This window comes from Bos grunniens, chromosome 18, assembly GCF_055505025.1.
Source record: "Bos grunniens cultivar Pamir isolate PY7600 chromosome 18, Bosgru_T2T1.0, whole genome shotgun sequence".
NCBI lineage: Eukaryota > Metazoa > Chordata > Mammalia > Artiodactyla > Bovidae > Bos > Bos grunniens.
This window is the reverse complement of record NC_141182.1, coordinates 50,370,579-50,397,495: the sequence shown is the minus strand read 5'-3', so window position 1 is coordinate 50,397,495 and position 26,917 is coordinate 50,370,579. Positions and strand designations below refer to the sequence as shown.

General features: G+C 44.6%; 1 pseudogene across 1 annotated transcript in view; it reads left to right on the top strand.

Annotated features, from left to right (window-relative positions):
* The window catches only part of LOC147353887 (cytochrome P450 2B11-like), a 28,895-nt pseudogene extending 2,377 nt beyond the window's left edge, over nt 1–26,518 (top strand). Inside the window, exons 2-11 of the transcript XR_015146028.1 lie at nt 1,436–1,602; nt 1,688–1,836; nt 2,458–2,618; nt 18,135–18,261; nt 18,651–18,842; nt 20,429–20,616; nt 20,768–20,860; nt 21,038–21,052; nt 22,539–22,581; nt 26,337–26,518. The product of XR_015146028.1 is annotated as a cytochrome P450 2B11-like (transcript). The remainder of the gene's footprint in view (nt 1–1,435; nt 1,603–1,687; nt 1,837–2,457; nt 2,619–18,134; nt 18,262–18,650; nt 18,843–20,428; nt 20,617–20,767; nt 20,861–21,037; nt 21,053–22,538; nt 22,582–26,336) is intronic.
* Nucleotides 26,519–26,917: the final 399 nt, after the last annotated feature.

Sequence of the window (26,917 nt, the reverse complement as noted above, 5' to 3'; positions counted from 1 at the left end):
ATCTGCCTGCAGTGTGGGAGACCTAGGTTTAATCTCTGGGTTGAGAGATCCCCTGGAGAAGGGAATGGCAATCCACTCCAATATTCTTGCCTGGAAAATCCCACAGGCAGAGGAGCCTGGTGGGCTACAGTCCATGGGATCACAGTTGGACATGACTCAGTGACTAACACACACACACTCTTTTTAAGATTCTTTTCTCATATAAGTCACTATAGAGTATTGAGTAGAGTTCCCTGTGCTGTACAGTAAATTCTTATTAGTTATCTATTTTATGTCTATTAATGTATATGTGTTAATCCCAATCTCCCAAGTAATCCCTCCCTTCTTTTATCCTTGGTTACTGTAAGTATGTTTTTTGTGTGACAATTTCTGTTTCACAATTTTAATTAATTTTTTATTGGAGAATAGTTGATTTCTAATGGCGTGTTGGTCTCTGGTGCAGCAAAGTGAATCAGCCACACACACACACACATATATATCCACTCTCTTTTAGACTCCATTCCCATATAGGTCATTACAGAGAACTGAGTAGACTTCTCTGTGTTATGCAGGAAGTTCGTATCAGTTACCTATTTTGTATATTATCCTGAGTATATGTCAAACCAGTCTCCCACATTATCTTTCCCCACTTTCCCTCTAGGTAACCATAAGTTTGTTTTCTACATCTGTGACTCAGTTACTGTGTCTAGGTGTTTTAGCACCATTTTTTTTAGATTCCACGTATATGTGACACCATATATTTGCCTTTTCTATCTGCCTTACTTCACTCAGTTTGACAATCCCAGGTTCATCTGTGTCAGTGCAAATGGCATTACTTCATTCTCTTTTATGGCTGAGTAATTGTCCATTGAATATATGTGCCACACTTTTTTTATCCACTCCTCTATGGATGGACATTGCTTCCATGGCCTGGCTATTGTAAATAGTGCCGCAGTAAACACTGGACTGCATGTATCTTTTTGAATTATGGTTTTCTCCAGACATATGCCTAGGAGTGGGATGGCGGGGTCATATGGAAACTCTATTTTTAGTATTTCTGAGGAACATCCATTCTGTTCTCTACAGTGGCTGCACCATAGTGGCTACACCAGCAGTGTAGGAGGGTTTCCTTTGAAGAGAGAGATTCTGATAGACTTGAGACATTGAGCTGTGGTCCCGTGTGGGTTGAGAAGGAGAGATTCTATAGCTTGGATGTAGCAGTCTCTGTAATTCTTAAAAGCAAAGCTAGGAGGGCTCTTGGAAAAGCCAAGAGAGGAGGATACTCGGGGTCAGGTAATATATGTGAGGCTCGGAGGAGACCACAGAGTTCCAGTCTCTGCTCTTCCCTGATGGGGCTGCAGCCTGCAGGGTAGGCTAACTGGGAGGTGTGATCCAGGGGTTAGGTGGAGATCCGTCTCTTGAGTTAGAGAGTGAGACCTGGACTCTGCCCTCACAGCTCCAGGAGAAATACGGGGATGTCTTTACCGTTCACCTGGGGTTTCGGCCTGCTGTCATCCTGTAGGGGTACGAGGTGATGAGGGAGGCCCTGGTGGATCAGGCCAAGGCGTTCTCTGGCCGAGTGCAAGTCACCATCCTTGACCCTGTCTTCCAGGGATCAGGTGAGTGGGGGACGAGGGTGAGGATTAGGGAGGGGAGGAGGGAACATCCCATGCGCCTTCAAAACCTTTCTTTCATGCCCCACCATCAGGTGTGGGTTTGCCAATGGAAAGTCTTGGAAGGTTCTACAGTGATTCTCTGTAACCACCATGAAGGACTTTGGGATGGGGAAGCACAGTATTGAGGAATGAATCAAGGAGGAGTCTCAGTGTCTGGTGGAGGAGCTTCGGAAATCCCAGGGTGAGTGCGGGCTGGGTGGAGGTGGGGGTGAGATGGGGACAGAAAGAAGAAGAGAGAAATGCGGAGACAGGTTCAGGAATAGAGAGAAGGAGACACAGACAGAAAAACAGAAAATGGTAGAGAGAGAGACAAAGTGAGACTAGCAGAGACAGAGAGAGAAACAGGCAGAGAAAGCAGCCAGAAGCACAAGAGACCAGAGACAGAGAGAAAACAAAAGACAGAGATACTGAGGACACTGGCAAAATGAATCTGGGAGCAGAAACTGCAAGAAAAAGCCATACAAAGATAAAGGTAAAGAGAGATACAGAGTCAGAAGAACATGGAGTGTCAGTGAGGTCAAGGGTAGATGGGGAGTTGGAGAGAGAACGGAGAAGAAGGGGTGAGCCTGAAATAAAGAGTCAAAGATAAGACCAGAGAAAGTCGGCCCAAGACAGAGAGCAAGAAAAACTACAAGAGACACAGATGTGGACATTCCCAGAAAGAAAAATAGGAGACAGAGAGGAACAATGAAAGCAAAGAAAAAAAGAGGAAAACCATCAAACAAGCTAGGCTGGCACCAGTCAGGTCAGTCTCCTGGAAGGACAATACAGGGCACCCCCATGACAGACCTCTTCTCCTCAGGGACCTACCTGGATCCCCACTTCTTCTTGAACTCCATCCCTGCGAACATCATCTCCTCCATTGTCTTTGGCAAGCACTTTAATTACCAGGCCCCTCAATTATTACAGCTCCTACATTTAATGAATGAAAGCTCTGTCATTATCAGCTCCTTCCATAGCCAGGTGAGGCTAAAGATTCCACGGTGGGCCAGGAATCAGGGTGGGTAGACCCTGGGAAGAGGTCAGATGCTTTCTGTCCTGATCACCAAAGGCAGAAGGCATTGAGAGATCAGTTTTATGTGCACACTCCAAGCCCTGACCCCTCCCAGGTGAAGCCATCCGTCAGTCTGGGTGTCAGAATCAGGCCTTGGACAAGGATGGGCTTCGAGAGAAGAAACCTCAGCAGATGAGACGGTGACTGGGGCTGGATGCAGAGGTCCATGCAGCACTGTGTGTGTGTATGAATGTGTGTGTGAGTGTCAGTGTATGTGTGTGAGTGAGTATGCTCAGGTGGGAGGCACACCTTCCAAGTCTGCAGGGTAAATAATAGCCTTTGTTGTTGTTGCTACATGTGCAGCTCAGAACATCAACACTCACAGAACCAGTCCAGCGAGTATAATGGGTTCTGGGACCTTGTCTGCACCCTGTAGGTGTTGGAAATCTCCCCGGGCATTTTAAAGCACTTTCCTGGCACACACACGTGCTTGTACAGCATGATTCAAGAGGTGAAATATTTTATCACTGAGAACAGGGAGAGGCACCAGAAGATGCTGGATCCCAGTGGCCCTAAGGACTTCAAGGATTCCTTCCTGCTTTGCATGGACAAAACAAGACCTGCCCCAGATGGGCATTGGGGATGGGAAACGGAGTGATGGAAACTGTACTGACATTGAACTAATATCTTTGGATGTGATTACATGTTTTTTAAATGTTGAAATATTTCCCTAAGGATTAGCAAGAAAGCCAAGGTCCATAATCTCCCACCATTTTTTCCTATGCCTCCCCAAGCCTTCCTCCCAGCAGCCTTTAAAGAGCTGGTAATTAAGCAGTTAACATGTGTCCAGTAAGCTCTCTCTGAGACACAGCTCACTCCTTCCCCAGTTCTGACAGAGTCAAGTCTGTTCTGATTGGTCAGGCTTCACGTATATGCAGATTGATAGAGACCAGTGGCTGTTCTGCTTGGTCTGGCATGTGCCATGTGCTGTGCTGTGTTTAGTGGCTCAGTGGTATCCAACCCTTTGTGACCCCATGGACTGCAGCCCACCAGGGTCCTCTGTCCATGGGGCTTCTCCAGGCAAGAATACTGGGGTGGGTGGCCATGCCCTCCTCCAGCGGGAATCTTCCCAACCCAGGTCTCCAGCATTGCAGGCAGATTCTTTACTGACTGAGCCACCATGAAAGCCCAAGAATACTGGAGTGGGGAACCTATCCCTTCTCCAGGGAATCTTCCCTACCCAGGAATCCAAGTGGGGTCTCCTGCATTGCAGGCAGATTCTTTACCAGCTGAGCTACCAGGGAAGCTTGGCAGTTGTTAAATGTCTTCATTCGCATCTCTGGAATGTCAGCTGCAAGGGCCAAACAGGAGTGCAATGACATCCAAAGACAGAAAAACAACAACACGAGAACAACAATATCAACAATTTAAACTCTACATTCATTGAGCTTGAAAAGTAAAAGTGTTAGTCGTTCAGTTGTGTCCAACTCTTTGTGAGCCCATGGACTGTAACCTGCCAGGCTCCTCAGATTGGAATTCTCCAGGCAAGAATACTGGAGTGGTTGCCATTTCCTTCTCCAGAGGATCTTCCTGACCCAGGGATCAAACCTGGGTCTCCTGCATTGCAGGCAGATTTTTTGCCATCTGAGCTACTAGGGAAGCCCATTGAGCTTATTATACATTATATCATGACAACCCACCTGATAAACTAAGCACATAGAATTTTTATTTCTTGCATAAAGGCACACAGTAGGACCTGTGTTTTAAATCCAGAGCTTTGGCTCCAGAGCTCACCCTTTTAGTATCTTATTGGCCTTGGCTAGAGAAAAACAGACCAGGAAAAAGAATGATGGGCACAGAGGAATGTGGTGCTGGTAGAGAGGGAAGAAGACTCTAAAAAGTGAAATCTTTGCAAGGCGAGACATTAAGAAGCGTCCATCACTGTCTCTAGGAGCACTCAGATCCTGAGAGTGAGTTTCACCAGAAAAATCTCCTTAACACAGTGCTCTCACTGTTCATTGCTGGCACAGAGACCTCCAGCGCCACTCTCAGCTATGGGTTTCTACTCCTTAAAAATCCTGATGTCTTTAGGTGAGCTGGGCTTATGGGAGGTGGGGACGATGGAGGGTTGAGTGTCCCTGAGGCCATACTGGAAGGTGGTTGTCTGATGAACTAAGACAAATAACTTTTGTCCTGAGTAGTCTGAAAAATAAAAAATCACTGCTATTTGGGCTTATAATAAAAGCACAAAGCATTTGAAGTGGATTACGCCAGTTTACGAAAGTACATGGTTTTTGACAGCTACTCTTTGAGTTTGACAAAAAAACTTGACTTTCTGAAGTATATTGCCCATTTACAATTAATTAAAGAGCCCCTCCATTCAAGTTAATGGTCTGCAGATCAGACTTGGAGATGCTCTCACCTGATCAGACACCGTTATTTCACAAGAATGAATTTAAGGCCAGAGTGGGGAATGACGTATATAAAATTACATAGCATGTGAGTGGGACAAAAAGAGATGACACCAGTTTTACCTGCAACTCATTTTTAGCTGAAAAGAAAAAAACACATCCTGAAGTGTTGAATGAATTTCCACCCACCCATCTTTATCCAAGTTATCCTTATGTTGTAACTAGAGTGGAAACATCACACAAGACTTCCCTCAAAGAAGCTTCTAACTTCCTTTTTGATGCTTTCATTAAGAAGGAATGGTAGCCTAACATCTTTAGTAAAGAATTTACAAGATCCTCCCATCAGGCTGCAGGTCATTTTTAGGTCACTTGGTTGAGTCCACTGTTATGGATATTTATTGACATACCCTCCTCCCACCCTAACCATCCTTAGAGGAAGTCCAGGCAGAAATCGACAGAGTAATTGGTGCACACCATCTCTCAGCACTGGAAGATCGGGTAAACATGCCTTATACAGATGCTGTCATCCATGAGCTTCAGATTCATTGACTCTGTCCCACTTGGCCTACCCTACTCTGTCATCAGGGACACTCACTTCCGGGGATATTATTTCCCAAATAATGAGAGATAATTATTATCTCTCATTATATATATTATATAATCTGGTCTCAAATAATAATGTGAGACCAGAGGGCCACAGACTATTGGTTAGAAGGTGTTGGCCACCTCCAGTCTTATGGTTTGTGTCAGGTTCGTGACTACAAGAAGAATTCTTATTTCCAGATTTTTGTGGGAGGGAGGGAGATTTTAGAAATAGAAAAGTCCTCTCCCTTTTGCTCTGTTGTATTTTTTTTCTTTTTTCACCTTTACAAGATGTTATGTTTGCTGAAAAAAGTACCATGTACTTATTGAAACTTGTTATACAGTCGACCACAGGAAAAACCATAGCCTTGACTAGACGAACCTTTGTTGGCAAAGTAACGTCTCTGCTTTTGAATATGCTATCTAGGTTGGTCATAACTTTCCTTCCAAGGAGTAAGCATATTTTAATTTCATGGCTGCAGTCACCATCTGCAGTGATTTTGGAGCCCAGAAAAATAAAGTCTGACACTGTTTCCACTGTTTCCCCATCTATTCGCCATGAAGTGATGGGACCGGATGCCATGATCTTCGTTTTCTGAATGTTGAGCTTTAAGCCAACTTTTTCACTCTCCACTTGCACTTTCATCAAGAGGCTTCTTAGTTCCTCTTCAGTTTCTGCCATAAGGGTGGTGTCATCTGCATATCTGAGGTTATTGATATTTGTCCTGGCAATCTTGATTCCAGCTTGTGTTTCTTCCAGTCCAGCGTTTCTTATGACTGTGGTCATGTATGGATGTGAGAGTTGGACTGTGAAGAAGGCTGAGCGCCGAAGAATTGATGCTTTTGAACTGTGGTGTTGGAGAAGACTCTTGAGGGTCCCTTGGACTACAAGGAGACCCAACCAGTCCATTCTGAAGGAGATCAGCCCTGGGATTTCTTTGGAAGGAATGATGCTAAAGCTGAAACTGCAGTACTTTGGCCACCTCATGCAAAGAGTTGACTCATTGGAAAAGACTGTGATGCTGGGAGGGATTGGGGGCAGGAGAAGAAGGGGACAACAGAGGATGAGATGGCTGGATGGCATCACTGACTCGATGGACTTGAGTCTGAGTAAACTCCGGGAGTTGGTGAGGGACAGGGAGACCTGGTGTGCTGCGATTCATGGGGTCGCAAAGAGTCGGACACGACTGAGTGACTGATCTGATCTGCTCTGATACAGTTGACTGGTTTTATAATCTGTGTTATAATCTCTCCTTTATATGAACCCATATGTTTATATATACCTATAAACACAATGATTGGTTCCTACTGCATCTGTTACTATGCAATTTATGTGTCCAGCATTCATGTCACCTTCCCCTCTGGTCTTTATGTCCATACCAATGTAATTTGCAATTTGTGTGTGTGGCTTTCATTTTGAAATATAACCATACTCTGTAGATATATTTTTCAGGTCAATGCCTATGTTCTAACTCTTATCTTCATCCTTGATTATGTTACTGAGTATTGGTGTTTCTAGGTGTATCACCTAGATATCTAGGTGATCAGGTGCATCTAGATACACCTGATATTTGTGTATCAAGTTGATATACTGTATCAATTTGCCCAATGAACAGTATCAAATTGCCCAATGAACAGCACCCATCTGATTATATTCAGGCCCCAGTGTGAAGTCCTGGAGACAGTTTCTTACAGGGCTCTGTTGAGTCAGATGTGAACCTTTCAGTCGACAGATCATAAAGAAGACCCAGGGGTCTTGGGGATAAGGAATCAGGGTGGTTGGTGAGGATACCTGGAGGGATGGGACACTATTGACCAACTAGGGCAGAATTATTTCAACATTCCTGCCACCAACTATAGAGCCACACAGTAAGTGAAGCTCCTTATCTGCTGAAAATCCAGCCGCTCTTTGTTGATGGCCATGTGGGCCCATTTGTCTTTGACGTCCTCTTAGGGCATTACTGTGTACCCCATCCTGAGTTCTGCCGTCCATGACCCACGCCACTTTGAGAAGCCAGATACCTTCTACCCTGGCCACTTCCTGGATGCTCAGGGGAAGTTCAAGAAGCCACAAGTCTTCATTCCATTCTCCATAAGTAAGTCATGCTCTTTCTCCCCTATGGGAATGTCTGCTCACTCCCACTCTGTATGTGACTCTCTTGATCCAACTCCAAACCCTGTGTGAACAGTTTGGGAGAAGATGAGGAGTCTAAAGGGAAGAGAAAGCAAGACATCTTCAGAGATAAGAATAGTGTGAGGGGGAAGGATAGGGATGACGTATGATGGGGAAGGAAGATGGAGACTCAGTCAGTGATAGAGATAAAGTGAGAGGCAGAGAAACATACTTGCACACAGAGAACAGACAAATAAATGATCCAATATTGAGCACCTCCTATGTGGCAAGAATGGGGAAAGGTGTTTATAATTTTTCTTTCAAAATTAAATAATGACATTTCTCTCATTTTTATACAAAAAATGAGGTATGAAGTAAAAGTGAAAATCGTCCGTAATTCATCACTAAACCTGACCTATTAGTACTACAGAGAATGTCCTTTAATGGTTTTATTAATATTTGCTCACACACAAAGGTAGGTGGTGGATAGGTAAATAGATAAGAGGTAGGTAACTTAATTAAAAGTAACAAGAAAGGAAGAAAAAGAAAGAAAACTCCTTAATTTGTTTCTTGTTAGCTGATTTCATATTTAAAAATACAAGCAAGACTAGAGTGAGATATATGAGACACTTAAGGCACAGAAATGTAAGGAATATTCAGTCCTAGGTTAACCCTGATTCAAAATGCATTCCTAGGATTATTCTGTTATCATCACTTATGAAATAATTCAGTTTTGGCCACTGACTTGAAATTCATCATATTTGAAGTGGTTATTCTCCTCAGGTCTATTTCTGTTTTGGGGTTCTTTTTTTTTTGGTAATAATCCATATCCACACTGATTCTCTAATCTGTCTTTTTCAGCTATATAATATTCTTTGAATTATTAATATTATATCTGTACATATATTTAAATATTTTCCAGGGGACATTACTCTTCCTTTTTTTTTTTTGTAACACATTTTATTTTTCTTGAGTGTATTTTAGAATTATTTTGTCAAAGTCCCAAAATATCCCACTGGGATTCTACTAGGATTAATCTAAATTTGTATTTTGATTCTGATGCTTTGCCAAATCTCCATTTTTGATAGTAATGGTTTAGTCACTAAGTCATGTCTGACTCTTGCGACCCTATGGACTGTAGCCTGCAAGGCTCCTCTGTCCATGGGATTCTCCAGGCAAGTAGACCTGAGTGGATTGCCATGCCATTCTCCAGATCTTCCCGACCCAGGACCCAGGGATCTAACAGGTGTCTCTTATGTTTCCTGCATTGGCAGACGGATTCTTTACCATGAGCACCACCTGAAGCCCATTTTTGATATGTCCTAAGCAGCAGCAGAAGCAGATAAAAGATAGTGTGTTCATTTAGTCCTTGTACCACTGGTGGCATCTTCAACTTTTTTAAAACTAGGTTTTGCATATTTTTTGCTAAATTTATTCCTAAGAAACACGGGAGAAGATTGTGGCTATTGTTTGTAGGGCCTCTTTGTCAGCTCAGCTGTGGGCTGCCATAACAAAATGCCGTAGACTGGGTGGCTTAAAAAAAATAAATTTATTTTCTCACAGGTCTGGAAGCCACAAGTCTGCAATCAGGGAGCCAGCATGGTCAGGTTCTGGTGAGGTCTCTTCGTGGTTTGCATGCGGCCACTATCTTGCTGTGGATTCGCATGCAGCCTGGGGACCGTGGTCTTACTTCTTCTTCTAAGAACGCTCTCCTCTCAGGGAGACCCCACCCTAATGAGCTAATTTAAACCTAATTACCTCCCAGATCCCTTCTCAAGATACCGCCGTGGGCATTAGGACTGCAACATATAAATTTTGGGAAGATAGGCTTCAGTCCAGAGCACTCTTCTAAAGGCATTTCAAATTGTTTTACTAAGTATATCAGAAATCCACTCACCTTTTGGGGTGTGTATGTCTGTCGTAATTGAACAAATTCCCTATATTACTTTTATACCTTATAATGTTTCATTTTATTCTCTTGGATTTTCCTAATAACTGATGTTAGCAGCTGTAAATGATGATATTTTGAGTTAATTGTTTCTTATGTTAAGGTCACATGTCATGTTTTCCCTAATATCAAGGACTAGCACTTCTGGAATCACATGAAGCAATAGCACTGATAGTGAGCAATCTTGTCCAAGTCCTAACTTTAAGGAGAATATTTTTATTTTCTCTATGAAGCTGAATGCTGGCTATTGCCTATTCCAGATATTTTATGGCTACTCTACCATATATTTTTCTCAACTGTAAATCAAACTAAGGAAATGTTTTTTTCTCCATATTTTACAGTAAATTCTTTTTAAATTTTTAACCAAGATATTACACTGAGTATTCTCAATAATCTTTTCAGCTCTTGTCAAGAGGATCAAATTGTCTTCCTCCTTTGATCGCTTAAAAAATAGTCGCTGTCTCAGTGTTGAATCATTCTATGTTGTAGAAGTGGAACAAGAGAGGCTGGCAGGGTGAGCAGGTTACTTGCTCAAGGCCCGGTAGGAAGTCATGTTCTGCGGAGGTCAGGGCGGGGCTAGGCTGTAATAAATAATCTGAATATCTCAACAACTTAAAATTAAAAGGTTATTATTTTCCTGCTCATGCTACATGCCCATCCCTGACCATAACAGTCATGTAGAAATGGGGGCTAGTGGGGACTCTCTCCTGACATATGAAGAAACAGGGAAAAATGTATGACATGCATAAGTTTAGACCTCATTTCAGCAGATAAAGGAAATCTCATCCAAGTTCAATGTGGCAGAGAAGTTTATGCACCAAGAGATGTACTGGGAATACTTAATGAATGAACAGTAATGAACTTGGCCACACACACAAGGCAGCTCTCTGGGCTCCTTTCCTTCCCATGAGACTGTGGGTCAACAAGATGCAGTTGAAACTCTTGCCCAACCCAGGAACATGCTGGTCCCTCTCTTGGATACTCCAGTGGACACAGCCTGTGCTGAAGTCGGTCAAGGATATTCAGGGTTCCACCTAGATGGACCCATTGGTGATAGTTGACCCCGTGTGGCAGGACGATGTGAGGAGTGGTCATGAGAGTCAGAAAAATGGGTGCAAATGTGGGCAGGGTGTTATTTAAAGTCTCTATCAAGCATGATGTGGGCATGACTAGACAGTACCTCCATGGGTTGGGGTGTAGGGATTGAGTCTGGGAGGCTGACTCTGTTGCTTGCTGATGGTGGGCAGGACCAGGGTGCTGGGAGGAGGGTTGAAGTGACCAGAAGAGTGTGGACACTCAGAAGCTTAGAGCAAGCACCATGTATCCACTGGGTAGAAGTAGGTCAGTATTTGATCAGCCAAGTCCCCACCTACACCAGGGTAGGCCAGAGGTTTCAGCTCCCCTCTACCCCTCTCTGGGAAGGTCCTCTGGAGGAGGAAATGGCAACCCACGCCAGTACTTGCCCAGGTCCAGCCCTGGCTGATCCAGGGTATTCGAAGGAGAGACGGCATAGGCAACCTATTTATTTAAATATTTATCAAAGATATAAAGAGTAATAGAATGAGGATAGCTCAGTGAGGAAATTCAGTGGAGAAAAGAGGCTGAGTAGCTTGGTTTACGCGGGAGACCAATAAAACTTCAAGACAAGAAGTTTGCACCACTTACGTAGGCCGCAGGCGTCCTTCCGTTCTCCCGAAGGAGAGGAGACACTGAGGCCTCCCTGGTCGGATCTTAGAAGCCCAGGCATAATTAGTAAGCATGGTGGGTTCCGCGCTCCAGATGGAAACTCAGCCAGAGTGAGAGAGAGCGCGACATGGGGAGACCAAGTTTCGGTGAACAAGGCCCGCACTTTATTTTCCAAAGTAGTTTTTATACCATAAGTTATGCATAGAGGATAATGGGGGAAGGGGTGGAGTCATGCAAGGACAGCAGTTCCTGGTTCTAATTGAAGCCAGGCTTTCAAACTTATCATATGCAAAAGTTCAGGTGATTTACATCATGGCCTGTTAACATTTTAAGAAACATATTTCTCTAAAGGTGATTATTCCAAAGTCAGGCACCAGCCTCCAAAAAAGCATTGGACAAAGCTGCGTTCCTATAGGGCAATGGTGAGGTGGGCTCAATCAAGAAAAGAATTAACTCAAGGGTCCAAAGTTACAAACATTGAGGCTACTACTTACATTTCTATACACCCATTATATCAATCAATACACTGCCAAGGACACAGTAGGTAAGGGGTATGGAGAGGTAGGTAAGGCCCAGTAAGTGAAAAACCCTTCACCAATACAATTTCTAATCAATCTTTTAACTACTCAAAAGAATCTGTGTTTAGACAGTTTAGAACATCTCCTGCCTCTCACAGTTGGGAGGCTCTGAACAATCACATGTGGCCGGAAAAACCTATTCAGGCAGGCTAGAGGATTTCCAAAGGAGTTTGTAGGTTCAAACACTGTCACACCCAGGAATTATTAACTGGAGCTGTAAGCTAACTCTTTTTTCAGAGAGGTAGTGGGGGACAGCCCCCCGTAAAGTCAGAGGTGTGGGTGAAAGCACAAAGCAGAAAGTAGGCAGACTCTGGTTTTGGGGGTAGATGCTCGAGAATTTCCAGGGAGACTCTTGAGGCTCGATCCCGCCTTTGCATATGCCGAGCCTCCTTCCTCAAGACCTTTGTCATGGGTGGAGCTCCTCGTGCTGGCTCCCTGCAGTGATAGAATTCCAGTTGAGCTATTCCAGATCCTGAAAGATGATGCTGTGGAAAGTGCTGCACTCAATATGCAATATGCACTCAATATGCAATATGCCAGCTCCCGGCAAGTACTCTTCCCTGGAAAATCCCATGGACGGAGGACCATGGGGTTGTGAAGAGTTGGACACAACTTAGCAACTAACCATCACCAACATAGAATTAGAAGTGCTTGACATGTAAATCTATGTAAATGAGCATGCAAATATCCTTAGATTTTCACGGTGGGCAACCAAGTGCTCTGTGGGGCTCTCCTCATTGACACTGTCTCCCTTACACCTGCAGGAAAATGCCTCTGTCTGGGTGAGAGTTTGGCCCGCTCCAGCCCTTCCTCATCTTTACCTCTTGCTGCAGAATTTCTCCTTGGGGTTTCCCAAGGCCCCTGTGAACATTGACCTTACACCAGGGGTGAATGGGCTGGGGAGACTGCCCCCTGTGTTCCAGGTCAGCTTTCTACCCTGCAGGGGAGGGGGAAGGCAGGAAGAGGCTCAGATCCCCTCTGAGTCCTTGTATGCAGCCCCTCCCTCTGTCCAGAATTAATATGTGCAGGCTCCTGACTCCTCCCTGCTCACTCTCTCCTGTGGAAAGTCCCTTCTGTGGTCTCCCCATCATCCAGCCTGCTGTAGTCACCCTCATCCCCAGATGGCCTGTGTTGTTGAGGATATTTCAGGGTCAAGAAATACCTACAATATATCAGTGTTACCACCCCGCTAGCACAGTCTGGATAACTGAAGCCCCAGAGGAGGACAAGATTTAGACCCAAGCTTACCCAGAGCAGCAGCAGCAGCACCAGGTTTGCTGCCTCCCTTCTTTGTCTCATTTACTCTGCTCACCCCTGCCCTCCTCCTCTCTCCTTAAACTGAAATGGCTAGTCCAGCCCTCAGTGCTGTTTTCCTGTGTGACTTCTAAATATCTCCCTCCCCTCTTTGATTTTATCCTTTAAAACCCATGAGACCAAAATAATGTTCTGTTCTCTCTGGCCAATGGCTATCTGTTCTCCCTTTGCTCTCTCTCTCTTTTAGATAAATTCACATATCTTAACATTAACCATAACAATTTTAAGGTGTACACCTCAATGGTATTTAGTACAATCATGTTGTGTAACCATCAATTTTATCTGTTCTGAAACATTTTCATCACCCCATAAAAACCTCCATGCCATTAACATGTCAGTCCCCAATTCTCTCCTCCAATTAACCCCTGACAACCATGACTATGCCTTTGGCTTTTATTTTTCAGATGAACTCATCAATTCTGGAAATTTAATATAAATGGCATTATACATGAAGTGATTGTTTCGGCTTTTTCATTTAGCTTAATGTTTTTAAGTTTCATTCACATTTTGGCAGGTATCAGTACTTCATTTCCTTCATGGCTGAATAGTATTGTGTTATGTGGAAAAACCACTTTTATGTATTCCTTCATCAGTGGACCAAATCAGTCAATCCTAAGGGAATGAAGTGAAAGTCACTCAGTCGTGTCTGACTCTTTGCGACCCCATGGACTATACAGTCCATGGAATTCTCCAGCCCATAATACTGGAGTGGGTAGCCTTTCCCTTCTCCAGGGGATCTTCCCAACACAGGGATTGAACCCAGGTCTCCTGCATTGCAGGGGATTCTTTACTGGCTGAGCCACAAGGGAAGCCCAAGAATACTGGAATGGGTAGCCTATCCCTTCTCCAGCGGATCTTCCTGACCCAGGAATCAAACTGGGGTCTCCTGCATTGCAGGTGGATTCTTTACCAACTGAGCTATCATGGAAGCCCAATCCTAAGGGAAATCAACCCTGAAAATTCATTGGAAAGACTGATGCCGAAGCTCCAATACTTTGGCCACTTGATGCAAAGAGCCAACTCATTGGAAAAGACCCTGATGCTGGGAAAGATTGAGGGCAAGAGGAGAAGGGGGTGTAAGAGGATGAGGTGGTTAGATAGTATCATTAACTCAATGGACATGAGTTTGAACAAACTCCCAGAGATAATGAATGACAGGGAAACATGGTGTGGTGCAGTTCACGGGGTTGCAAAGATTCAGACATGACTTGGTGACTGAACAACAAATAGGTACTTTGTACTTTATTGCTGGAGGAGAGGTGTGCCCAAGTGCAAGCCCTGAGGTGAAGCATCCAGATCCCAGGTCATCCTCATCTCCCCTGACCCATTCTAAACTGTTGTTCGTAAGGGGTCAGGGATTGACTGTCTCCTCTTCTGAAACTTCTTTCTGCTGGAGAGACCCTAGCCTTCCCTAGCTTATAGAATCCCTCACTGAATATTCTTAGACCTGTAGGGACCTGGACCACTCTGCTGGAATGGGCTGATTTCCTTGAGTAATCATAAGGTTTAGTTCCAACTATTGGAGCCTGGAAGATACAAACTTAACCTAACCTTTAAACAAACAGGGGCTGAAAAGAAGAACAACAATAGCCTTGAAGGGTCTAGAAAGGAAAGGAACCACATTAACGTTGGAAGGGCTTTCTTAACCGTTGACCAGATGGGGAGGCGATGTCACCCCTTTCAAGAAGCCACTCTGCTTTGGTATATATTTTTGTTAATCTCGAGATTCAAGTTTAATATGTTTCTCTATTTTTATAATGGAAGTTCTGGACCTATTGGTCCCAGATGTCTTTATTGGACCAAAAATTCTTAGTCATAGGTTGACCACAGTAGGGTAGATAACAGAGCATGAGACATACGTAGTAATATGAATTTGTATGACTGGAAAAGAAAAAGCGTTATAAGAAAATGAAAACCTGCTGCCAGCAAGTTTGTTAAACCTCATAGGATCCTGTAGAACAAAGTAGAGAATCAGTTTCTAATTTTCTCTCCTATATTAAATAACAGGATTGGTGGTTATTTGTCTGCTGAAGCCTAGCAGCTTGTTGTCAAATTTTCTCCATGTTTGTTTCCACTGATACCTGAGTCAGGAAGATCCCCTGGAGAAGGATACGGCAACCATTCCAGTATGCTTGCCTGGGAAATCCCATGGATAAGAGGAGCCTGGAAGGCTGCAGTCCATGGGGTCTCAAAGAGTTGGACATGACTCAGCAACTAAACACACGCGCGCACACACACACACACACACACACATCTTTAATGGTCATCAGGTCTGTGGCTGTTTTCTTTGCCTCCCGATCTGCCGTTTTTTGTTCCCCTGGGTAATTTGTGAATTTTCCTTTTGGTGTCCACAGCAGGGAATAACTACTACTAGTTTTGGCTTTTGAGCCCTTTCTATGAGCTGTAAAATCGCAGGTCCATATTTTACAGGGGAATTTTTTGCATATAAAAATCCTCTTTCTTTTCATATGGTAGCATGGGCATGTATAAGACAAGGAAGGCATATTTTGAGTCTCTGTATATATTTATAATCTTTCCTTCCCCTAAGGTTAAGGCTCAAGTTGGGGCTATTAGCTCAGCCCTTTGGGATGAAGTATTACTGATAAAGGTTTTGCTTTTACGAAGTATAAGGGTTCATAATAGCATGGCCTGCCCTCCCAATGGAGAAGGCAATGGCACCCCACTCCAGTATTCTTGCCTGGAAAATCCCATGGATGGAGGAGCCTGGTGGGCTGCAGTCCATGGGGTCGCTAAGAGTCGGACACGACTGAGCAACTTCACTTTCACTTTTCACTTTCATGCATTGGAGAAGGAAATGGCAACCCACTCCAGTGTTCTTGCCTGGAGAATCCCAGGGATGGCGGAGCCTGGTAGACTGCCCTCTATGGGGTCGCACAGAGTCGGACACGACTGAAGCGATTTAGCAGCAGCAGCAGCAGCCCTCCCAACTCTATCTTTAAGGCAACTACTGACATGAGTAAACCATTCCTCCTCAGGTTTTTCTATGGCCTGGTCAGTAAGATCAGATCCGTAGGCATAAACCTAGTCAAGGGTTTCAAGGCAGGAATGTCTTAGTTCTGGGGCCTGAGTAGGCGTTAGTGTTGCTGGGTTGAGGGTGTGGCAAGTTTTGAAGGTTACATCTGGGAAGTCAAGAAGTAAAGCGTGGTATTCAGTAAGGTGGCCTCCAGCTAACGAATGGTGGGCTTTAATTTCCAGAATCCCTTGTCCTCGGTGAGGGGTCTGGACTTCCGGTGGCTGTCCACAGGTGGGCTTGTTTGCTTCTTCCACTAATAAAGCAGGGGCAGCTATCACCCAGATGCAGCCAGGCCACCCTCAGGCCATGGAATCCAGTTGTTTGGGAAAAATAGCCAATAGGCTTAGGAACTTCTAGCTTTCGTACAAGGACCCCCAGAGCAGTGCCCTGTTTTTCAGCTTCATACAAGATAAATGGCTTTTTAAATTGGGGAGTGCTATATCTTAAAAAAAAAAAATTCTCCTGGGGACTTCCCTAGTGGTCCAGTGGGTAAGACTCTGTGCTTCCACTTCAGGGCACAGGTTCAATCCATGGACAGGGAACTAACATCCCATACCAAATTTCCTCCCAGATTACAAAGCAACATGCTCCTCTTTTAAGGCAAAATAATAGAGACTTCTCTGGTGGTCCAGTGGTTTAGAATCCACCTGCCAATGAAGGAGACATGGGTTTGATCCCTATTCTGGGAAGATTCATATGCCTTGGGGCAAAGAAGGCAGTGTGCCACAACTATGGAGCCCTTGCGCTACAACTACTGAAGCCAAGTTCCTGGAACCCGTGCTGCACAACAAGAGAGGCCAGCACAGTGAGAAGCCTGAGCACCGCAATCAGAGAGTAGCCCCAACTTCCCGCAACTAAAGAAAAGTTGGTGCACAGCATGCAAGACCCAGCATCACCAAAAATAAGTAAAGAAATAATAAAAATAAAACAGAATGATAAAGCTTCTCTTTCTCAACTAACCTGGAAATACCTCTATGGTACATTAAGCTAAAAGGTAAACTTGAAAAAGTCTGACTGGCTGTTGTTCTCAACTGGGAGTGCGGGTCAGAGTCACACGAATGAATGTTGCAAATAAAAATTCCCATGACCTCCTAGTGGAGAGTCAGATCCAGAAAAGCTGGAAGGAGGTTCAGGTGAGTATTTGCACAAGGCCAACAATGGTTTCATTTTTCTCCTCTCACAGGGAATCAAAAGTCTGGAAGGAGATCTGCTAAACAGTTAATCATGGTTATGTCTAGAAGGACAGGTGAAGGAGGAATTTTACATCAGACTTTATACAATTTTGCATTCTTTTTTTGCAATTGTTGATGTTAGGTATTACATTTCTCTGTAAGCCAAACACAGAGATATGCTCTTAAATACATAAATTGTCTTAAATAGTCAGCAAATTTATCCTGTGTAATCATTATGTTATCAACATCTGACACAGCAAAGAAGATGCGAGAGGTGGAAAGAGACAGAGAGAGGGGCAGGGCAGAGGGTGGATGAGAAGGAGACACAGGGAGATGAGGAGAGGTGGAAAGGAGAGGAAGAGAGGCGGGCAGAGACCAACAAAAAGACATGAGGAGAGGGGGAAAGATGCCCAAAGAGAAAAATGTGACAATAAGAGATCAAAGGAGACACAGAAACAGTGAGTGAGGGGCTCAGAAACACAGAGGGAAACACAGACACAGGGAGACAGACACCGAGACAGAGAGATGGAGAGAGAGACAGAGGGAGACAGATCTCTTGTGAAGGTTCTGGGGGCCAGGAGGGCTGCCTTCCCTGTGACCTGCTAGCTCAGCCCCGGGAGGACCTTACAGCCCCTTCTTTCTCACAGCGGTTCAAGCTCTACTCTGGCTTCTTGAAGCACCTTCCTGGCGCTCACAGGCAAGTCTACAAAAACCTGCAGGAAGTCAACGCCTTCATCGACCATGGTGTGGAGAAGACCCATGAAACCCTGGACCCCAATGCGCCCCCCTACTTCCACCCTGCTCCTCCCAGACCTCATCGACTCCTGCCTGCTCTGCTTGGATACAATGGGATTCTGGAGAGGCAATGGGTGGTGGGAGGGGAGGAGAAAAAGACACGGGGTGAGAAGGGAGGAGAAAGGAGTAGAAGAATCTGGTGAGGGGAGATTCTGAAGGGGAAAAACATTAGCAAGTGGTGAAAAGAGCTACAGAGGCAGAAAGAAGCTGGGAGAGGAAGGGGGACAAATACACCAAAGAGATGGAGAGATGGATTGCAACCAAGCAAGGCTGAGGCAGGAGAGAGATGGTTGAGCATAGAGGAAGGAAAAAGGGCCAGACGACGTGAGACCCAGAAAGAGGTGGAGGGACCCAGAGACATGTATGTGCAGCAGGGCCCCAGTCTCTCCTGACATGAACCCTGTGCCTCTGGACCCAGGAGAAGTCCAACTTCAACAGCAAGTGCCACGAGCGCAACCTCATCGTCACTGCTCTGTTGCTCTTCTTCCCTGGCCCTGAGACCACCAGCACCACACTCCGCTATGGATTCCTGTTCATACTCACATACCTGCACGTTGCAGGTGGGCGGACTGGGGACAACCACTTGGGGGAGGGGCGTTCTGACCCCTCTGGGGGCTGCAGAAATGGGTCTAGTGGTCTTCTGTGAACCAGAAAGGCAGTGTTCCCCTCTTATACCAGGAGCACTGTAGGGTTTCTTTCCCTCTTTGGCCGTACCCTATAGCAAGACAATCATATTTCCCCCACCAGGGATTGAACCCATGCCCCCTGCATTGGAAGCTCAAAGTCTTAACTACTGGACCACCAGGGAAGTCCTGGAGCACTGGAGGTTCTGAATGACTCCAAAACTAAGCCAGCCTAGTTGGTGGATGGATGAATGAAGAATCTCCCAATGTAGGGGTTTCCTTGGTGGTCCAGTGTTTAGGACTCAGTGCTTTTACTGTCTTGGCCCCAGGTTCAATCCCTGGCAGAGGAACTAAGATCCTGGAAGCAGAACAGCATGGCTAAAAAGAGAGAAAGAGAGAGAAGCTGTCAATGTCTTTTCCTCCATCACTTAAGGATAGACCCATCCATTTATCCATCTGTCTATTCTTTGATTCACCAATTAAACTAATTCATCATCTGATTCTTTCATCTATGATTCATCTAAGGACATACACTTCCATTCTTTATTTGGATAATTGATTCCTCTGTTGATCTTTTAAAATAATTATTCACTGAATGAATTGTCATTGATACATTGGTCCCTTTATTCATTCATTCATCCACATAGTTTTCTAAAACTAGGTAACCTACCCTAATCCTTCCATCATCCAGTTTTTCAATTCATCCTTCACCCAATCTATCTTTTGATTTATGTACTTAGTAATTGACTCCTTTATTCTCCCTTTGTTTATATATCTATTATTCAATCCATCTAACCACCCACTTATTCCTCTATTTATTCCTTTAAAACAATTCATTCACTTTATTCTTCCATAAATTTAACCATCCACCATTCATGTGGTTTACTGGCTAATCATGTTCATTTATTTATTTGTCTATGGATCATTTATTAATAAATGATTAATTGATCTTTGATAAGGAAATAATATATCCATTCATTAACATTCTTCTATTCATCAGCCTTTCCATTCATGAATTGACCCACTGCTTGATTGATTGATGTATTCATTTATTTTTTCCAGTTGTTTGTGGGTTAATTCACTGATCTGTTTTATTATTATATTCCTGAGGACCTAGCACATTGGCACATCTATAATACACTCACAATAAATATTAGTTCTTCTTAGAGGAGGAGTTTCTACAGGTTCATACCTTGAGTTCTCAGTCTGAAATTCTGAGCAAAACGTGGGTGCACATGTGTGTGCATGCTTGCCTGTGCATGTTGGGAGAGTATCCATAGCATTCATTAGATACCAACAGGTGAGAAATTTACAATTGTTCCACTTCGCCTCCTGTTACAAGCTGGTTACTCAGAGGGGCGTCAATAATCTAACCATTTCCTATAGGTTTTTCTGGTTTCATTGGCCTGGAAATGAATGGGCTAATGTTCACAGAACACTGAACTGTGTTCCAACATAGAAAGCAGTGTTCCTGGAGAAATGTCTCTATAAACAAGTTTCACTCGTCCCACGCTTCTGTGCAGAGAGAATCCACAAGGAGATTGACCAGGTAATTGGCTCATATTGCCCTCCAGCCCTGGATGACAGAGCCCAAATGCCATACACAGACACAGTCATCCATGAAATTCAGAGATTTGCGGACCTCATCTCCATTGGCGTGTCCCACATGGATACTAAAGATGCTCATTTCTGAGGGTACATCCTCCTGAAGGTACAGCACCTTACTGGGCTCCCATATCTCCTTTGCGTGAGCCTCCTACAACAACTCTTCTGGTTGGATCACTCACTCTTGTTTCATTATGTCTGGGGGTGGGTTGGAGAGGGAACGGAAGTGTCTTTTAATCTTGTGACCCTCCCCTCAGGGCACAGCAGTCTATCCCATCCTGAGCTCTGCTCTCCATGATCCGGGTTACTTTGAAAAACCAGATGCCTTCAACCCTGACCACTTTCTGTTTGTTTGGGTTTGTTTCTTAAATTTTTGGGTCACTCTGTGGGGCATATGGGATCTTGGTTCCCTGACTAGGGATTGAAATGGCACTCCCTGCATTGGAAGTGTAGAGTCTTAACCGCCAATAAGGACCCCCTGACCACATTCAGGATGCCAATAAAAGTAGGCTGGACCTGCATTCCAGAGTACAGGTGCCATGGTCTCCTTGAGACAAACAGAGGTCTTAGTTCATGGGGCAGTTAGCTTACACCAGTTGCTTTACCTGTATTCACCCATCCCATCTTCACTCCAAGCCTAGAGGGGGCTAGAGAAGTGAAACCACATCCTAAAGCACATCTTGGGAAGCTAGACCTTGGGCAATTACTTTTAACCTCTTGATTGGTATGTTGCCATTTTCTCTTCCAGGGTATCTTCCAGACGCAAGGATCGAACCTGTGTCTCTTGTGCATTGGGCAGGCAAATTCTTCATCACTGAGCCACCTGGGAAGCTCCACACACATTGGTATCAAATATCTGTTGAGCACTATGCTGATCCCAAATATTTTATTGGGGTTTGAAGGTAGTGCAGCAGGTAAGTCACATCGAAACACAGTTTTTGCCCCAGGAAATTTACAGTCCAGTAGGGAAGATGAGCATAATTCATGGTCACAAAATAACCTATAATTAAACGACTGCTTGCAATATGTTTAAAACTGCTTGGCTAAAGTACATGCTCAGAGGGCAACTCTTTTTTTTTTTAATTTTTCATTTTTTAAATAATAATTTTCTTTCTTTCCTTTTTTTTTTGGCCATGCTGGGTCTTCTGTTGATGCCCAAGCTTTTCTCCAGTTGCAGCGAGCAGGGGATAGCTGCAGTACTCGAGTTTCTCATTGTGGTGGCTTCTCTTGTTGCAGACTGCATGCTCTAAAGGTCTTCAGTAGTTGCAGCACGGTGGGCTCAGTAGCTGCGGCTCCTGGGCCATAGAGCACCGGCTCAGCAGTTGTGGTGCATGGGCTTCGTTGCTCCAAGGCATGTGGGATTGTCCCAGATCAAGGATGGAACCCATGTCTCCTGTGCTGGCAGGCAGATTCTTTACCAGTAAGCCACTAGGAAAGACCAAGGGCAACTCTTATTCAGATAATTAATCATAATTGTGGTAAGTGCGCTAAAGCTGGCTTTGGGAACATAAAATAGGAAGTACTGACTCCCCCTCGTGGATCGGTGAGGAAAAGCTTACCTGAAGCAGGGGCTTCTAAGCTATGACATCATGGGGGAGTATCAACCAGCCACTGAAAGGGGTGTTCCTTCAGAGGGAGAAGCAAGGGCAGAGCCTGCAGGTGGACACAGCATGGCCCATCTTAGAAAGTAGAACTCTGGAAGACCCGGTTACAGAAGTCGCGTCCGACTCTTTGCGACCCCATGGACTATAGGCTACCAGTCTTCTCAGTCCGTCCATGAAATTTTCCAGGCAAGAATACTGTAGTGGGTTGTCATTTCCTTCTCGAGAAGATAGCAGTGAAGAGCTCAGCTGGGTGGGGCCTTGACATGGGGAGGAGTCTGGATTTGTCCTGCCTGCCAGGGATGGGCTGGAGGTGGGGAGGGGGAGCTGGAGGCGGGGTGGTGGGGATTATCGGGGGAAGTCAGGAGGATCTTGACCTGCTCTGGCTTCTCTCTCTCCCCATTCTCCACTCTTTGACCCCATCCAGAAAAAATCCCAATGCCCAGAGTCTTTCTCCTTGGGGAGAAAGGTAGACCCCAGCATCACTTCCCTAATCTTGAATCTCACAGGTGACTTCAGTGACCAGGGACTCCTAGCTCCTTGCAATGCAATGGCCTCTTCCCTCGTTTCATCTTCATGAGAATCAGGCGACACGTGGGGTCGGGGAGCTGAGGGTCAATTTCTCCATCCATGAGTCCTTTCTGAAGTTTAGAGAATGACAGAGATGTGGCAAATAAACAGACACAGACAGATAAGGACAAAGGAGTGAGGAACACAGAGAAAGACAGGAGAGATGATGGCAGAAAGAGACTGACAAATGATGGCAGAAAGAGAGTGAATATGAGATAATAAAAGAAAGTGGAGGGTGAAGTGAAGCGAAGTGAAAGTCGCTCAGTCGTATCTAACTCTTTGCAACCCCATGGACTGTGTAGTCCATGGAATTCTCCAGGCCAGAATACTGGAGTGGGTAGCCTTTCCCTTCTCCAGGGGATCTTTCCAACCGAGGGATCCAACCCAGGTCTCCTGCATTGGAGGCAGATTCTTTACCAGCTGAGCCACAAGGGAAGCCCAAGATGGAAGGTGGAGGAGGGATAAAAGGTAGAGAAACAGAGTAAGACAAAGAGAGGAAAAGAGAAAGTGATATAAGGAGCAATGAAGAAACACTGAAGGAGAGAAGAGGGAACTGTACAGGAATACTGAAAAATGAGAGCACTGCAGAGAGAATCAGACCCGTACAGACAGACAAAGGGAGTTAAACAAGATTGGCGAGGACAAGGAAGAGGAACAAGGAAGGGAACAAGAGAAGACAGATAGAGAAACAGTGCCTGGCAGAAAGTATAGCCATATAAAAATACTGAGGAGATGGCCATCGGCAGAGAGAAAGAGCCAAAGGGTGTCCAGTTGCAAAGCCCCAGGGATGGGGAGGACTGATTAGGAGGAAGCAGAAGTCAGGCTGTTTTGGAAAAGCCTGGTTGCAGAACCAGTTACTGGAGGTGAACCAGCTGGGAGCTCCATTCCAAATATTCGTGAGCTTATGTATCCTAACCTGTAAAAGTGCCTAGAAGATGTGGGTTAAGTGTTACTCGAAAAATTTTGACAAACACTAACTTCTTTATCTTCATAATAGCCCTACAAAATAGGTGCTGTTCTTCGCACATTAGACATGACAGGCATCAAAAATGTCAAGTCAGAAATATGAACCTGCCTATATGTGGAGGATTCTCAGGTGGCACAGTGGTAAAGAATCAGCCTGCAAATGCAGAAGATGCAAGGGATGCAGGTTTATCCCTGGGTTGGGAAGATACCCTGGAGTAGAAAATGCAACCTGCCATTTTCTTTTTTTTTTAAATGTATTTATTTATTTTAATTGGAGGCTAATTTCTTTACAATATTGTAGTGGTTTTTGCCGTACATTGACATGAATCAGCCATGGGTGTACCTGTGCTCCCCATTCTGAACGCCCCTCCCACCTCCCTCCCCATCCCATCCCTCTGGGTCATCCCAGTGCACCAGCCCTGAGCACCCTGTCTCATGCATCGAACCTGGACTGATGATCTGTTTCACATATGGTAATATACATGTTTCAATGCTATTCTCTCAAATCATCCCACCCTCGCCTTCTCCCACAGAGTCCAAAAGTCTGTTCTTTACATCTGTGTCTCTTTTGTTGTCTCACATATAGGGTCATTGTTACCATCTTTCTAAATTCCATATATATGCGTTAATACTCTGTATTGGTGTTTTTCTTTCTGACTTACTTCACTCTGTATAATAGGCTCCAGTTTCATCTACCTGATTAGAACTGATTCAAATGCATTCTTTTTAATAACTGAGTAATATTCCATTGTGTATATGTACCACAGCTTTCTTATCCATTCATCTTCCGATGGACATTTAGGTTGCTTCCATGTCCTGGCTATTATAAACAGTGCTGCGATGAACATCGGGGTACACATGTCTCTTTCAAGTCTGGTTTCCTCGCTGTGTATGCCCAGCAGTGGGATTGCTGGGTCATATGGCAGTTCTATTTCCAGTTTTTTAAGGAATCTCCACACTGTTCTCCATAGTTGCTGTACTAGTTTGCATTCCCACCAACAGTGTAAGAGGGTTCCCTTTTCTCCACACCCTCTCCAGCATTTATTGTTTGTAGATTTTTGGATAGTAGCCATTCTGAGTGGTGTGAGATGGTACCTTATTGTGGTTTTGATTTGCATTTTTCTGGTGCTGGAGAAGACTCTTGAGAGTCCCTTGGACTGCAAGGAGATCCAACCAGTCCATTCTGAAGGAGATCAGCCCTGGGTGTTCTTTGGAAGGAATGATGCTAAAGCTGAAACTCCAATACTTTGGCCACCTCATGAGAAGAGTTGACTCATTGGAAAAGACTCTGATGCTGGGAGGGATTGGGGGCAGGAGGAGAAGGGGATGACAGAGGATGAGATGGCTGGATGGCTTCACCGACTCGATGGACATGAGTTTGAGTGAACTCCAGGAGTTGGTGATGGACAGAGAGGCCTGGTGTGCTATAATTCATGGGGTTGCAAAGAGTCAGACACGACTGAGTGACTGAACTGAACTGAACTGATAATGAGTGATGTTGAGGATCTTTTCATGTGTTTGTTAGCCATCTGTATGTCTTCCTTGGAGAAATGTCTATTTAGTTCTTTGGCCCATTTTTTGATTGGGTCGTTTATTTTTGTGGAATTGAGCTACACGAGCTGCTTGTATATTTTTGAGATTAATTCTTTGTCTGTTGCTTCATTTGTTATTATTTTCTCCCATTGTGAAGGCTGTCTTTTCATCTTGCTTATAGTTTCCTTCGTTGTGCAAAAGCTTTTAAGTTTAATTAGGTCCCATTTGTTTATTTTTGCCTTTATTTCCATTACTCTGGGAGGTGGGTCATAGAGGACCTTGCTGCGATTTATGTCAGAGAGTGTTTTGCCTATGTTTTCCTCTAGGAGTTTTATAGTTTCTGGTCTTACTATAAAGAAACTGGTCTTACTGTAAAGAAACTGGTCTTTCTGGTCTGATCTGTTTAGATCTTTAATCCACTATGAGTTTATTTTTGTGTATGGTGTTAGAAAATGTTCTAGTTTCATTCTTTTACAAGTGGTTGACCAGTTTTCCCAGCACCACTTGTTAAAGAGATTGTCTTTTCTCCATTGTATATTCTTGCCTCCTTTGTCAAAGATAAGATGTCCATGGGTGCGTGGATTTATCTCTGGGCTTTCTATTTTGTTCCACTGATCTCTATTTCTGTCTTTGTGCCAGTACCATACTGTCTTGATGACTGTAGCTTTGTAGTATATTCTGAAGTTAGGCAGCAACCTGCCACTTTCTAATGATATTCATGCCTGGAAATGAAATGGTATTCATACCTGGAAAATCCCATGGAGAGAGGAGCTTAGTGGGCTACAGTCCATGGGGCTGTGAAGAGTTGGACATGACAGAGTGCACACACACACCTATGTGCAGGCAGATGTGTGTGCATGCACATGCACACATACACACACACAAGCAGCAATATCTTCTTATATTCTGTGGGGCCACAGAACTCTTCAAAAATTGAACAGAAGTTACAAACTCTGTTACAAATAAGCAAGGTGCATCACCCAATGACTTGCAACTGCTTTCAAAGGATTTGGTAGTCTTCTACCAGTCTACTGTAACTGCGAGTTAAAGGCTAATCCCATACAAATCTACTGCAATGGACAGAGGTGTCTGGGTTTTGGGGTGTGACAGGGCAAAGAATGTGCATGCATCCTGTGTCCACATTGTGAACTTCTGTTCTGTGCTAGTGAAGGCATTGCTTGCACAGATTTATTCCTCTTCTTCACCATCACCCTCCAGAACTTCTCCATGGCCAGTCCCATGATCTCTGAGGACATCAACCAGACTCTCCAGGAGAGTGGAGTGGGCAAAGTGTCCTCAGTCTACCAGATCCAGTTCCTGCCCCGTCAAAGAGGCTGAAGGAAGGTGATCAAGGATACCAGGGTCATGTGTGTCTCCACCTCTGCAGAGAGTGGCCGCTGGACTCTCTCCCTGTCTTCCTGCCTCTGAGGAGACTGTGCTGTGATTCAGCATCCCTCCCCTCCATGGATGACACCTCCATGGTGAAATCCCATCTACGTCTCACCTCCTTCTGTCTTTCTGCAACTTGGCTCAGGATCTCTCTGTACTTCTGTCTCCAAGGCTACAGTTCACCCTGAGTGACTTCTCCCCTCTTGAGAATAGCCACAGCCTCCCTTTCTCAACTCTTGGGCTCCATGATCTGTGCATCCATGAGCTCGCTTGAGTCCTTTCAGTAGCCCCATTCAGTGGGTAAAGTGATCATGCCCATCATATAGATGAGTAAACAGATGCTAGTAA